The sequence below is a fragment of the Chrysemys picta genome, chromosome 5 (assembly GCF_011386835.1).
Source record: "Chrysemys picta bellii isolate R12L10 chromosome 5, ASM1138683v2, whole genome shotgun sequence".
NCBI classification, from domain to species: Eukaryota; Metazoa; Chordata; order Testudines; family Emydidae; genus Chrysemys; species Chrysemys picta.
The window spans coordinates 7800788-7815162 of record NC_088795.1 but is presented as its reverse complement, the minus strand read 5'-3'; positions in this window follow the sequence as shown (position 1 = coordinate 7815162).

Below are 14375 nucleotides of genomic sequence, written 5' to 3'. Positions count from 1 at the left end.
GACTGTAGCACATACAAGAAAATCCTATGCCCTTTTCCACCCTACCTCCATTCCAGCATCTACACACCAGGTTTCTACATGCCACAGAAGGCTGGGATACAGTACTTCGCCCTAGAGCTTGGAGTCATTATTCAAAGTTGATTTGCTGAAAAGTGCCATTTGGGGGTAACCAAAACTAACCATGAATTTGGGCTGAATTTGGCGAATAATTTCAGCCAAAAAAAAAAATAAAGAAATGAAAAGCATCTTTTGAAAGAGTTGAAATGCTTCACTTTTACATTTTTGAAATGGTAATTTCAACTTTTCATTTTAAAGTAACGTTTTGTTTTGAAATTTCAGTGGATTGTTGTTTTTTTTAAGTGTTAAACGCACCCCAAAACAAAACAAAATCATTTTGGGAAACAATCAATTTTCTTAATGTGGCCACTGAACTAAAAAATCCAGCAGACAGAGCATGGGCTAGGAAACTTGGCACTTATTCGGTCACTGACCCACTGTGAGCAAGTCACTTCACTTCTTGGGATCTTTGGTTCCCCTCCCAATCTTTGCCTGTTTTATGTTTTACGCTCTTCTAGGCCAGAGGTGTCCTATACTTATGTGTGTACATAGCCTACAACAGTGACGCCCTGATTTCCCATGGAGACTCCAGTTCAATGGTAAGCAACAGAAAGTATTTGATCTGAACACTGACAATACTAAACAGGACGTTGTAGAGGGCTTCAGTAACTCTCCCCCTAGTCCAAGTACCAGCTACATTGTCTCATTCCTTTTCTCCCTGCACGTAGAATTGTCTTATATGGGGCACAGATTATATCTACAGCCTTGATGCTCCAACAGAATCAGTTAAGGAAGAAGGGGGCTCATTACGTGTCTGTCTTTCAGACATCAGTCCTATGCTTTTTGTCTCTACTGCTGACCCGTTATTCCAAGAACAAGGCAGGAGATAAGACCAACAGGAATCAGTTGGACACATCAGGGCAAGCATTCAAAGCAGTGCGTGGCAGGTGGTTGATTAAATGCTGGTATCCACGTGCCTGTCTAAGCACCCATGCAGTTTCAAAACCAGACCAATATACTGTGAGTATTCCATTTCTCTAAGCATCCTTCTCAGAAGCTTGGACTGCTGACGCTCTCAAGTCACTGAGTTTTCACAAAGGAGCTGATCAATAACTAACAATAAAAATACAGGGTCAAAGATCAGCAGCAGTTCCCCAATCATGCAGTGAGTACATGCCTCAAGAGGCCAAGTCACGTCAGCAGAATACAGCAGGAAACCCTAATATTAGACAGAGAGAGACGTGACATGAAAGACACCTTGACTCACATAAAGTTGCATTCAAAACTATTAAAAAATGTTATGTTATAATATATACACAAAAAGATATGAATAATGAACAAGACTCCTCTGAAGCGAAAATTAAACATGGATCACTAACAAGTTTGCTCAAAATATTGTTAACACACCCCAAAAAGTGTCCAGGTTACAAGTCAATTTATGAAAGGTGTCGTCGGGCTGCAACTGGTCCGCAGTCAATGCATGGAACATCCCTAGCACATCATCCCTACCCCAGCCATTCTGTTCTGGTGAGATTTCAAAATGGCTAGTTTTGCCTGACCCAACAAAAAGTTAGCCAGGCATGAAACCGGCCAATGCAAGCACCGTGTCTCACTCTGAGAACAAACAGGGGCTTGGAGAAACCCCTGTCCCAAACTACTGAAAAGCTGCTGCCAAGAGGAATCAGATGCAGGCAATGTAGGAACAAATGAAACACTGTCTGAAGCAGAACAGGAAGGGCACTGTGCAGAACCTCGGGAGTAATACGGTGTACAAAACGATGTATTGCTACTATGCTGTGCATGACCCTCCACTAAGTCAGAGCACTTAGGAAGAGGTGGTTTGTACGGTCACTCTGGGAATGGGGCATCCGCCAGGGAGATCCGAGAGTGTGACATGATGCCACGCCTTGACACATGCCATAGGGCTGCTTTTTGGACCTGGCTGCAAAAGGAACACTCACCAAGCCTTTCCAGGAGAGCAATCTGCCTGGTTGCACAAGGATCTCATTCACAGACGTGGAGACAGCTAGTGAGGGGAACACAAGATTCCCGCCTGGAAAAATAATCCCTCCAAAAACTTTCGGTAAATGTTGAGCAGCCTGTGGAGGGAGTGCCACCTGGAATTCAGCGAGGACCTTATCCAAAAAATGCACAGCCCAGATTTTGGTCTGAACAGCAAGAATTCCAGCTGTGGCCGAGTTCTAGCTTGGCCAACTCAGAACAACCCAGTGGAACAGTTTGAGCAACCGAACCCGATTGACCAAGTGTGTCCGACTCCCACCAACAAAAACCAGCCATGTCTTCAGTGGCAACACACACAGTAGTCACACTCCCCAGCCATACACTTCAGGGAAACTTGAAACTTTGGAAGCATTGTTTAATGCCATATAATCCTGCCAATGGAAGGACAAGCCAAGCCAAACCTCTGGGGCTTGGCAACTAAAAGGAAACCTCCTAACAGAGCTAGTTATGGTAAATTCACTAGCCAGGCCTCTGGCCAGCTGCACAGCTTCCTAAAAGGAGGAATATTGGAGTAGGTGTTGAGAGGGGCACAACGGACAAAAACACTCCACACAACACTCCCCTCCACAATCACCTGCTCAACCTGGCTAAGCAAGGTAACAAACACAACAGACTTGCTTGTGCAGGAGGCATGCCGTACATTTTGAAACCCAGTCACTTCCCCACAGCTAGAAAACACTCCTTCACAGAGGCAAAGCCCAGAGGCAAAATATGCAACCCACGGCCAGAATCCACAACAAACTGAGGGCTGTGTCGCTGTGGCTGGCCACGCCTGCCCACGGGACAGACAAAAGGTTGCTAAAAACATGAAATTAAACCCACGGTCACCACCAAACTAAACAGAGACAAAAGAACCATTTCCCCAACTGAAAGAAACAGAACAGCAAAGCACACCCACTCTCAAACACTCCCTCAATCCTCAAGAGAAAAAAAGGAACCATGCACATGGCTTACAAGTCACTCAGAAATAATCGTGCGTGTCAATCCCACTTCAGCACAAAGCTGACCAGTTGGATTTCCCAAAATTGCTGACAGTGTTTTCATTTCCATTTTGTGGGGGCATTGAAATTTGTAGGTTTTTCACATACTTTTCACAGAGGTTTTTAAATCAAGAATTTTGTTTTTTTATCCAGTTTTCCCTTCTTGGCTAAGTCCTTTGAAATGCTATTGTATTTACTATGACTTCCCAAGTTACAATGACTTTTGGTTGATTTTTTTTTTCCAGGCACTATAAGGAAGAACTAGCAGGAGCTCAGTAAGTATTTCAACTCAAGTCAGACAGATAGTCAGTTATTTCCAGTCCTCGTGATGAGAGAGAGGGAGTGATTGTCATGTTTAGATTGCTATGATTGCTTTGGGGTAGCGTGTTTTTTTTTCTTTCAGTTTCACTACAGCAACATGTCAGTAGGAAACATAGCATGGAAACAAAATGAAAATGTGCACAGAAGATAAGACCGAGAACTGAACTTGATGGTGGTGACACCAGTTTTAATCAGGGATGGTTGATGGATTTGGCTTGGAAAAGAAGTGAGAACTCATCACCTCCCTGGAAAAGTTTCCCAGCGTGCAGAGCCAAACTCATGCTGAATCTTTTCTGAAAAGTTTGCAAATCTTTATCTCCCTGCAACCCATCACTTCACCACCAGAAACACAAGCACCAAAGTAACACTGGTATTGACACTCAGTAGACTTGCTATTCCTGGGAGATTTCCAGACCAGCTTTACAGACTGAAGCCGGAGCTATATTACCAAGTTTTGCTGGCATAGTTGCATCAGTCAGAGGTGTCAAAAAAAACACCCACATCCTAGTCAAAATATCTGTGCCAGCAAAAATCCCACTGGAGACCAGCTGACATTCGTGGGGATGATATTACTATGAAAAGCTCCTTCTGTTGGCATAATCTGCGTCTACCCTAGGGGGCACTGTTGGCATAGCTGTACTAGCATTAGTGTTTGTAGTGTAGGCAATGCCTCAGGTCAGCTTAGTTTAATTAAGCACCAGATAAGCACAACAGAGGAGATGAATTTTTCATCCCTGCCTTGGTTTCTTCACACCGAGCGAAAGGTCTGAAGAGCATAAAAGGGACCTAAAAGACCTGGATGTGATCATATGATCATTCCCTTGATACAGGAAGTTGGAGATGCAGCCACAGGCTGCCTTCCAAGAACCCCTTAAGTAAGCCCAGGTGGGATGATGCAGGGTCACGTGGGGGAAGGGCTGCAGCACATATCACTGCAGAGATTTTTGCTGACACAGCTGCTCATAGGCAGAGCGGGGAGGCTGCCATAACTTAGCCAGCATCCAAGAGCTGTTTCAGTTACACCAGGAGCCACTTTGGCCCCTAAAGCAGACAAGAATTGGCAGGGCAAAAAGGTGGCTTAAAGCCACCGTTAGCACCCTCTCCCCACGGGCTGAGAGTTCTCTGCTGTGCCTCCGAGAGGGTCAACCCAGGATCTCACCCAAGGAACTTAGAAGCGCAAGTCCCATGGACTTTCAGGGAGACTCAAGCTCCTAAATCTTAGGTGTTTTTGAGAATCTCCCCCCTAAACATCAAGGCTGTGATTTTCAAATTCTAGGAGATCTCAGTGTCCAATTCCCACTCCGTTGGTTTAATTTCAAAGAGCTAGAAAGCCAGCAGATTCTGGGCCCATGAGGACTCCACCTAGTGGGGAAAGCTTTGGGCAAAACCAGCAGCTCTTAATCCATCCAGGACACGGACAAAGCAGCCCTAGGCCAGCTGGAAAGGCCCTTGAGGCCATGGCAGGGAGCTGAGCTCTTTTGACAGCCGGCCCCCAATTAAATCTGGCCCTAAACCATATTGAATAATGGTGTTCAGTTAATTATTTTGAGTGAATTTTGAGGTATAAGACACTCAACTTGAAAGAATTAAGGACCAGATCTGGCCTCAGATACATATGTAAACAGAAAGCTTTAAGTATAGGAGAGGTGACTCATACAATATGATCTGGATTGCTTGGTGAGCTGGGTGCAAGCAAACTTGAGTTTTAAGAAGAAGAGAGAACATAGGCCATCCTTACAGGACTCTACCCTGGGATGCAGGGATTCTGAACAACATTTGGGGGTCATGGCGGATATTCTGCTGAACATGTGCCCATTGTGAGGTTGTGGGCAAAAGGGCTAATGCAATCCTGGGATGCATAAACAGGAACAATGTTGAAAAATTGGAGCGGGTTCGGAGAAGAGCCACAAGAATGATTAAAGGATTAGAAAAAATGCCTTATAGGGTAGACTGAAGGAGCTCAATCTATTTATTTTACCAAAGAGAAGGGTAAGGAATGACTTGATTACAGTCTATATATTCCTACCTGGGGAACCAATATTTGATAGTGGACTCTAATCTGGCAGAGAAAGGTATAGCAGGATTCAGTGGCTGGAAATTGAAGTTAGACAAATTCAGACTGGACATAAGCTGCAACTTTTAACAGTGAGTGTAATTAACCACTGGAACACTTTATGAGGGTCACGAAAGATTGTGCATCACTGGTCATTTTAAAATTGGATGTTTTTCTAAAAGATCTGTTCTAGGAATTATTTTGGGGACGTTCTGAGCCCTGTGTTATACTTGAGGTCAGATTAGATATTCACAATGATCCATCCTGTCCTTGGAATCTATTTGTCTGAACCTAAAGGCAGTGCTTAGCCGTATACGTATAAATAGCATGCCGGTTCACTTCCTGTCAGAAGGACTCTACACTTTCACCCAGCCTTTGATCTGAACCCAACCCTTTCAAGGATTATTTATCAGCTGATGGAATGCTGTAGAGACATTGGGGTTGTGACGGGTTGGGTGACAGAAACCCCCTTGGGACTGCCACCTGATATGCTGGGACCACCTCTGAGCCAGTTTTCCCTGCCACCTTGGGACTTCAGTACCTTGCCTTTTTTGAGCCAGTCACGCTTGCCTGCTGCAAAGACAGACCCAAGTCTGAACCACCTCCCCAACAAGCTGCAGGCTTAACTGAAAACAGCATAAGAAGTGCTCCTGTCTCCAACACCCAGATACCCAGTTCCCAATGGGGTCCAAATCCCAAATAAATCCGTTTTACCCTGTATAAAGCTTATACAGGGTAAATTCAAATTGTTCACCATTAATGGAATCTCCATCTCTGGAGATATTTAAGAGTAGGTTAGATAAATGTCTATCAGGGATGGTCTAGACGGTATTTGGTCCTGCCATGCGGGCAGGGGACTGGACTCGATGACCTCTCGAGGTCCCTTCCAGTCCTAGAATCTATGAATCTATGAATGGCCCACACTTTGCATAATTACAATAGGACCTCAGAGTTATATTTCATATTTCTAGTTTCAGATAGAAGAATGATACATTTATACAAATAGGATGAACACACTCAGATTGTAAGGTTTCAGAGGGGCAGCCGTATTAATCTGTATCAGCAAAAAGAATGAGGAGTACTTGTGGCACCTTAGAGACTAATAAATGTATTTGAGCATAAGGTTTCGTGGGCTTTGTAATGATACCTTACAAGAGACCTTTTGCATGAAGCATATTCCAGTTACATTATATTCACACTCATTAACATATTTTCATATCATATGGAGTGCACCATCACAGGGGGTTTTTAACTTCTCCGTATTTCACCCAATCAACTGGAATCTTTCTTTAGCTTGCTAGAAAAAAAATACAAGCTTGTTCTAGTTAATGCAGGTGCAATTTATCTATTGAACTTCTCCTAGGAATTGTGAAACACACAAAAGACAAAAGAAACTGTATAAATATTCATCAGCAAAGAAGTCAACCATCATACCTGATCTGAAGCATTATACATTATTTTTACTGTGGTAACAGTGACTCCGCACTAATAATATTTCACTAGCTTGCTTGACTGATCTTTTGCTTGGCCAAGTATAATTTGTTTTTTTTTTTTTCTATTTTATATCCTGCCTATCATTTGCCCCCCAAAATCCAGAATGAATTTACATAATAGAATTCTGCTTGGCGGTATTGGACAGTTTTCCAGGTAATCAGCTCTTTCATTACTTTGCATCTCATTACAATAAAGCCTTTAGTGTGACAAGTGAAATATGGCCTAGCCTTACAACAAGCTAGTTGCAGGAAGAATTATGGTGTAGGTATGAGGTAGTTTGGATTCATATCTGAAACCAACCATCACCTTTGGGGGGAAAAAATGTCCTGTCAGCTCGGTTCAGAAGTCAGGTTTATTTGTCAATTGCTTATAAATGTATTTTATAATGACAACTTATTCTGGATTATAAATCCCCTTTAGTACAGAGCAAAACTCATTGCTTTCAATGCCCTCTATTTTATTTTTCATAACACAGTTCCCTTTAATAGCTTATGGCTGGAAATTTCAAAGCCGCTTATTGGAGTTATGGAAAAATTTCAAAAGCTGTTAAGTAACTTAGGAACTTATGTCTCAATGAAAGTCCATGGAACTTAGGCACTTTTGAAATTTTTAACTCTTTGGTGTCCAAAACCCATGGAAAGTTCCACTCAGTGGTACTGGGTGTCTAACTCTCAAGTCCCTTTTGAAAAACCAGCCCATAGCTATAAAGAAAGCTACAAACATGCCACAATACATATGTTATGTCCATACATAATTCAAAGAGGATTTTTTCTTTTAAAATTTCACAGTGAAATTGCAGACTGGGAGCAGGTTTGATTTGTTGGCAGATATTGAAAGGGAACAAAATGTTATAATTTGCATATGGCATCCCTCCAACCAAGTCATCACAAACCCTTGTGTATCACATGCTGGGATAGAGAATGGACAGAGATCTCACAGCAAGTGGGAAACTAGATTTCAAGAGGGAGTGGAGTTGTAGTTTGAAACCACTAAAGATGAACACACACAGAAAAATGATAAAAGACAAAAGCAGCATATCACCTGTGGCTGAACACTTTTCACAAAACAGTCACTCTATAGCTGCCCTCTCGGTCCGTGTCCTCAAAGGAAACCTGCACAGCCCCTTCAAAAGAGGAGCTTGGGAGTTTAAATTCATAACTTTATCCTGGGCAACTGCTAGATTTGTATCTATATTATCCAGCATTCCTAATGTGTCCTATATGTTGATTCTGCTCCAGTAACTCCGTAAACACCAGCCTGGTTTGAAATAAAAAAAGCTTAGCTATGCTATTTGGCTCCCTCTCCTTTTATATATCTTAAGAGGCTTCCTATATCCTTAAGGAAAAATCCAATCTTGCCAGGATGCACCATGTAGATGCAATGCATTAAGATGATTACAGCATCTGATCTTACTAATTCTCTTTTCATACCACTATGGGCTAACCCGTGCCTCAGGATCAAGGCCAAATCCATGCTTAAGACAATTTGAATAGAAAAAGGATTAACAAAAATGAAAGATATAATACAAGATGATAGACTGGCCACATTTTGATTACACCTGCACCTAACATTAGCTACTGTTGTCTCAGTTCCTTCTTTTAGCAGCTATGCTCAAGGATTCATTCAAGGATAGGGGACAATTGGTCTGTCTCAACTCTCTCACTTCTAGAACATCATGTTAAGATATATGGAAACAAAAGTCACTTTGTAGGAATTGCTTATAAGTAGCTTAATGCTTTGCATTACCCTCTCAGTCTCAGAGAAAAATGGGGGAAATAACTTAGCTTTACTATCACAACAGAAGGCCGGATGGAATCTGGCATAATGTGAAGGATATTTCAAGTTCTTTACCCTTGCAATTCTTCCAGGACAAGGTATTAAACAGGTACTACTGGCCTCCAGAATGCTTAAGGCTAGATTGGCAACACACAGTGAATGTTGGAGACGCAAACAGCCACATGCCAACCTTTCACACATCCTCTATACCTGTAAAAAATGCATGTTTCTGGAATACCATAGTCCGTGCTCTCTCAAAAACTTCAAGTGTTGCTATCTTTCCTCCTCCAAGCTCATGTCTTTTAGGGATACTGGATGAGTTGGTATTACCAGTTAACAGTAAGAAATGGATAGCTGTAACTATTTTAGTGGCCAAAAGAGTTATTTTGAGAAAATGGGAATCTGCAATTCCTCTCTCATACACAGACTGCCTTGGTGTGCTCTCTAATACAGCATTAATGGGGGGGAAAAATACAACTAATAGAAACGCTTGGAAAAAATACGAGGATGTCCGATCACACATGAAATTACTGCATATTTTTGCAGTTTATTATATATTAGTTCCCAGCAGTCATAGGTTATGTTCTCATTTATCTCTTTAGTAATGATTGATGCCCTGCATGACCTCTGTGGGGTCAGAGTTTGGTTGGTTGGTTTTGTTTTTTTCCAGGTTTTAGAAATAATTAAAATAGAATATAAACAGCAAAAATCAACTTCCATCTTGTGCATGTATTTACATAGGTTTGGTGTCAATATATGTTTATGTTTTATACAAAAACAAAACTTTTTTTAATATTCATAATTTTGCTAGACACTAAAAATCAGTCTTAGGTCTGATCTGCATTAGAATAGGCACATCTCTGGGTGTGAAAAATCCACACATCTATACTAACCTACCTCCCAATGTAGAGAGCGCTAGGTTGATGGAAGAATTCTTTTGTTGACCTAGCTACTGCCTCTCAGTGAGGTGGATTAACCACACCGATGGCAGAATCCCTCCAATCGGCATAGGTAATGTCTACACTGAAGTGCTACAGGAGCACTATGTAGGTCTTCATGTAGCTTACTGGAGCACCCTACCCCTCCAATACTGATGGCAGATAAGTGTAGTCTATTAAGGAAGGCTTAATAGAAGGACCAAATGTTGCTTGGGAGAGAGAAGTCTTTAAGAAGAGCTTATCAGTAAGTTCTTGAAGCACAGCTGCTCCTCTGCCACTTTATCAAGCCCCTTGCGGGCACAGAGAATAGAATCATAGACGTGTAGGACTGGAAGGGACCTCAATAGGTCATCTAGTCCAGTCCCCTGCACTCAAGGCAAGACTAAGCAATAACTAGACCATTCCTGACAGGTGTTTGTCACTGGAGGTTTTTAAGAACCAGTTAGATTCCATAGCCTCCCTAGGCAATTGGTTCCAGTGCATAACTACCCTGACAGTTAGGAAGTTTTTCCTAATGTACAACCTAAACCTGCCTTGCTGCAATTTAAGCCCAATGCTTCTTGTCCTATCCTCAAAGGTTAACAATTGTTCACCCTCCTCATAATAACCTTTTATGTCTCCTGTCGTCCCGTCCCCCTCCCCCCCATCTTCTTTTCTCCAGACTAAACACCCAATTTTTTCAATTTTTCCTCATAGGTCATGTTTTCTAGACCTTTAATCATTTTTGTTGCTCTTCTCTGGATTTTCTCCAGTTTGTCCACATCTTTCCTGAAATGTGGCACCCAGAACTCGACAAAGTACTCCAGTTGAGGCCTATTCAGTGCAGAGTAGAGTGGAAGAATTACCTCTTGTGTCTTCCTTACAAGACTCCAGCTGATACATCCCAGAATGATGTTCACTTGTTTTTGCAGCTGTTACACTGTTGACTCATTTAGCTTGTGATCCACTAGGACTCCCAAATATCTTTCACGGTACTTCTTCCTAGGCAGTCATTTCCCATTGTGTATGTATGCAACTGATTGTTCCTTCCTAAGTGGAGTATTTTGCATTTGTCCTTATTGAATTTAATTCTATTTACTTCAGTCCATTTCTCCCCAGTTTGTCCACATCATTTTGAATTTTAATCCTGTCCTCCATAGCGCTTGCAACCCCTCCCAGCTTGGCATCATCCCCAAACTTTATAAGTGTACTCTCTATGCCATTATCTAAATCACTGATGAAGATATTGAACAGAACCTTACCAGGGACCAATCCTTATGGGGCATCACTAAATATGTCTTTCCAGCTTTAGTGTGAACCACTGATGACCATTCTCTGGGAACAGTTTTCCAACCAGTTATGCACCCACCTCATAGTAGCTCCATCTAGGTTGTATTTCGCTTGTTTGAGTATCAAAAACATGTCTGCTGTTACAACTAAAGTGGAACCAGGAGTTTGGTTCCTTGTAAACTCTTTCTGGTTTGAATAGACTTCTATTATGGTAGATAAGCCCTTAATAAAGGCATTAGATTTATGGCTTATTTCAACAATCTGTTACTCACTAACCCCCATTTTTCATCCTGTCACTGCAAAGGTGTTAACTGGCCAGTTCACCTTGAATGGTCTCTTACCCCGTATTCTAACTATGTATGCTAAACAATCCATTCCACCTTGTATTTATGTGTGACACTAAGGGCTGTCTATACTAGAAAGTTAGATCCACTCAGTTACCTCACTCAGGGATGTGAAAAATTCAATTGAGTAACACAATGAAGATGACAATTCCCGGTGTAGACAGCAGACTGCAAGAATTCTTCCATCAACCTAGCTACTGCTTTTCGGGGGGGGGGGGAGGCTGAGAGGGAGGAAAGTGGGGTGTGTGGATTACCTTCACCAATGGGAGACTCCTTCATGTCGGCATAGCTCGTGTCTACACTGAAGCACTACAGTTGCTCAGCTGCGCCAAGGTAGTGTTTTAAGTGTAGACAAGCCCTGAGTGCCTTTCCCAGATCTCAACAAATCTGTGTAGCCTGAAAGCTTGTCTTTCACCAACAGAGGTTGGTCCAATAAAAGATATTACCTCACCCACCTTGTCTCTCTAAAGATGAACACAAACATTCCTATAGACTAGTTGCAGCAAGGAGAGAATGGAAGGACAACACAGGGGTTGGCATGAAGTCAGCAGGATTTCATCTCAGTTGTAAACAAGAGCAAAGAACTGAAACCTAAGTCAATAATGCAGAGAGTGAGAGGTCTCGTAAGAGAACAGCGCAAGATGAAGAGATAAGCTGGACAAACCTTTGTAACACAATATATTCACTGCATTTAGCCCCTTTTCTGCATTAGAACAGCCCTTGAAAAGCTCATGATGTCCATGAATTTGTTTGTTCACATTTATTTGATGAAATGTTAGGCTCAAATGCATTCATGCAAAACATTTGCTTAAACTGATTACTGAAAGTATTGCTTTGACTACCTGATATTTTAGCACTAGGACTGCCCAACAAGGCCATATGGTATTTTTTCAGTCGGCGCATTGGGGGGCTGTAATGATTAATATTACAGGAGAGGCCTCAAATTGCTAGTCACTGTATAAACACCTGGTGAGAAATAACCCCTACCCTGAAGAGTTGCGGATGTATAATGAAAACAGGCACAGGGAGGTAAAATGGCTTGCTAAAGGTCCCACAGCAGGATTCAGCTCTCTGGAGTTCTAAGCCATGTTCTAGCCACTGGACCATACCTCCCCTCCAATACTGATCGCAGGTTTGAAGGCTGAGAAGGAACCAAATGTTCCCCTCCAGAGAGACATCTTTAAGAAGATCTTCTCAGTGGGTTGATCAAGCATAGTTGCTCCTCTGCCACTTTATCTAGCCCCTGTTTGCTATTACGTCTCAAGTGAAACTAGGAGCTGGTCCTTGTAAACTCTTTCAGATTCAAATCAACTCCTACTATAGTAAAGACTGATGGGAATTGCAAGGTTGCAAGATTATTTAGTGGAGGTTGTCCTAATTCTCCCCACAAGTGGGTAGGAAATTCAAACCACTGGGATGTCCCAAATCCTTGCCCCCAATAGATCTGTTCTCCCAGGTTCTAAGCCCTCCTTTGAGGACATCAGACATCAGCTTTTGAGTAGAAATATTGAATTCAATTGATAAATACTTAAAATGACCTCCTGTCACCCTGAGATATGCCTAATGGAGCTATGAGTTCCTTAAAGGGGGAATCACATATTAAGATGAATGGTCTCAAGACCATTTTGTCTGGTATGTGAATACTTACATCCTCATTCTTTAATTGAAACCCCAACTGGTTGAAGACACCAACATCCATTGACACAGAAGTAAACACTTTTCCTCCTATTGCCTTTGAACTGGGACTCAAAACCTTCTGGCCTGGAGTTTCAAAGTAGGAAGCAGTTACTCTGTTTATCCCTTTCCCTAAATTTCTCAATGGTACTATTTTGTGTTGATGATTCAATGCCAGATTTCTCTGAAGAGCAACACTGGATAACCTGTGCTGAGAACTACAGTGAATTCAACATTTACTCCTGCCAGATGATTTCCAATAGTTGAGCTGAGTCCAAGACCTCATCACCAAGCTACTGGCTAGAAGCTGGTTCTTTTCATTCAACCAGAAGTAAGAGCTGGATGAGTTAATCTGACCAGTTTCATAGTACGTATTGAAGCGTACTGACTTCACACTTCCGCTCCTGGCCATGCTCTTTCACGGCAGCACCATTTATCCAGGTCTCAGTTTATGATGCAATTAAGTGAAAACTTCTCTCTCCCCCGGTCCAATTCCTTTGAAGAAATCAGATAGATCTAAAACTGTCCCAGTGGAGCAACTGCCAAGAACTACACTGAATAAAAGCCAGTAGTCAGCATCCACCGACCAGGTCATATCACGTGATCATACGAGCATACCAGGTTGTAAAGGACCAAATGACCTGCACAGCTCCCCACACAGATCACTCTGCAGTCATCATCAGAAAGCTGCGTGCAGATACTGTAGTGATGTCTGAGACACAACATACTGGTTTCTTATTTGATACTGCTGGTCATCTGAGTAGGGCAGGTTGAAACATTTACAAAGAGCCTGTTTTCCATTCAGAACACTGGGGTGTTGGCAAAACCAAAATTTTCACAAGTATCTGCTTCCCACCCGAAAAAATAAATCCCTTTTTTTGGTCAAAAAATGAATGCTCAAAGCCCAAAATTTCAGCTTTTGGCCAAAATATTTCAGTATTCAAATTTCTGCTGAAAAAATAAAAACTTGCTGTAGAAAATAAATTACTTTTTTGAACAGCTTTATTGGTGAGGTTTGTTCTCCTTAGCCTGGATTTCTTCAATACTCGCTGTGATGCACCTCTCCTTGCAATGCTGAATTGGCTAAATTCATACCCTCCTGGCACTTTCCTACTGGCAGTGCTTCATCTCCCGCTGGTAACCAGCAACTACCCCCAGATTCTTCCCATAATGGCTATCCAGATCCCACCATTGTGATGGTTTCTAAGCAGTAAGAGGTACCACCTTCTGACCGCGTCCATGATACACCCATCTAGAGCCTGCCTGCTGCCTGGCTTTTGATTGAACACTTCCCAAGGTACAGATTGGATACACACTGCACTTACCTTTTTTGTGTGCATTCCATTTTTTGTGTGTACACCTAAGTATGACTGGCTGTGGAGAGTTACAAACTGAAAGACAAGGCTGCAAACGCATCTGTCAGGTTTTGAAAGCTGGCTACTCCTAA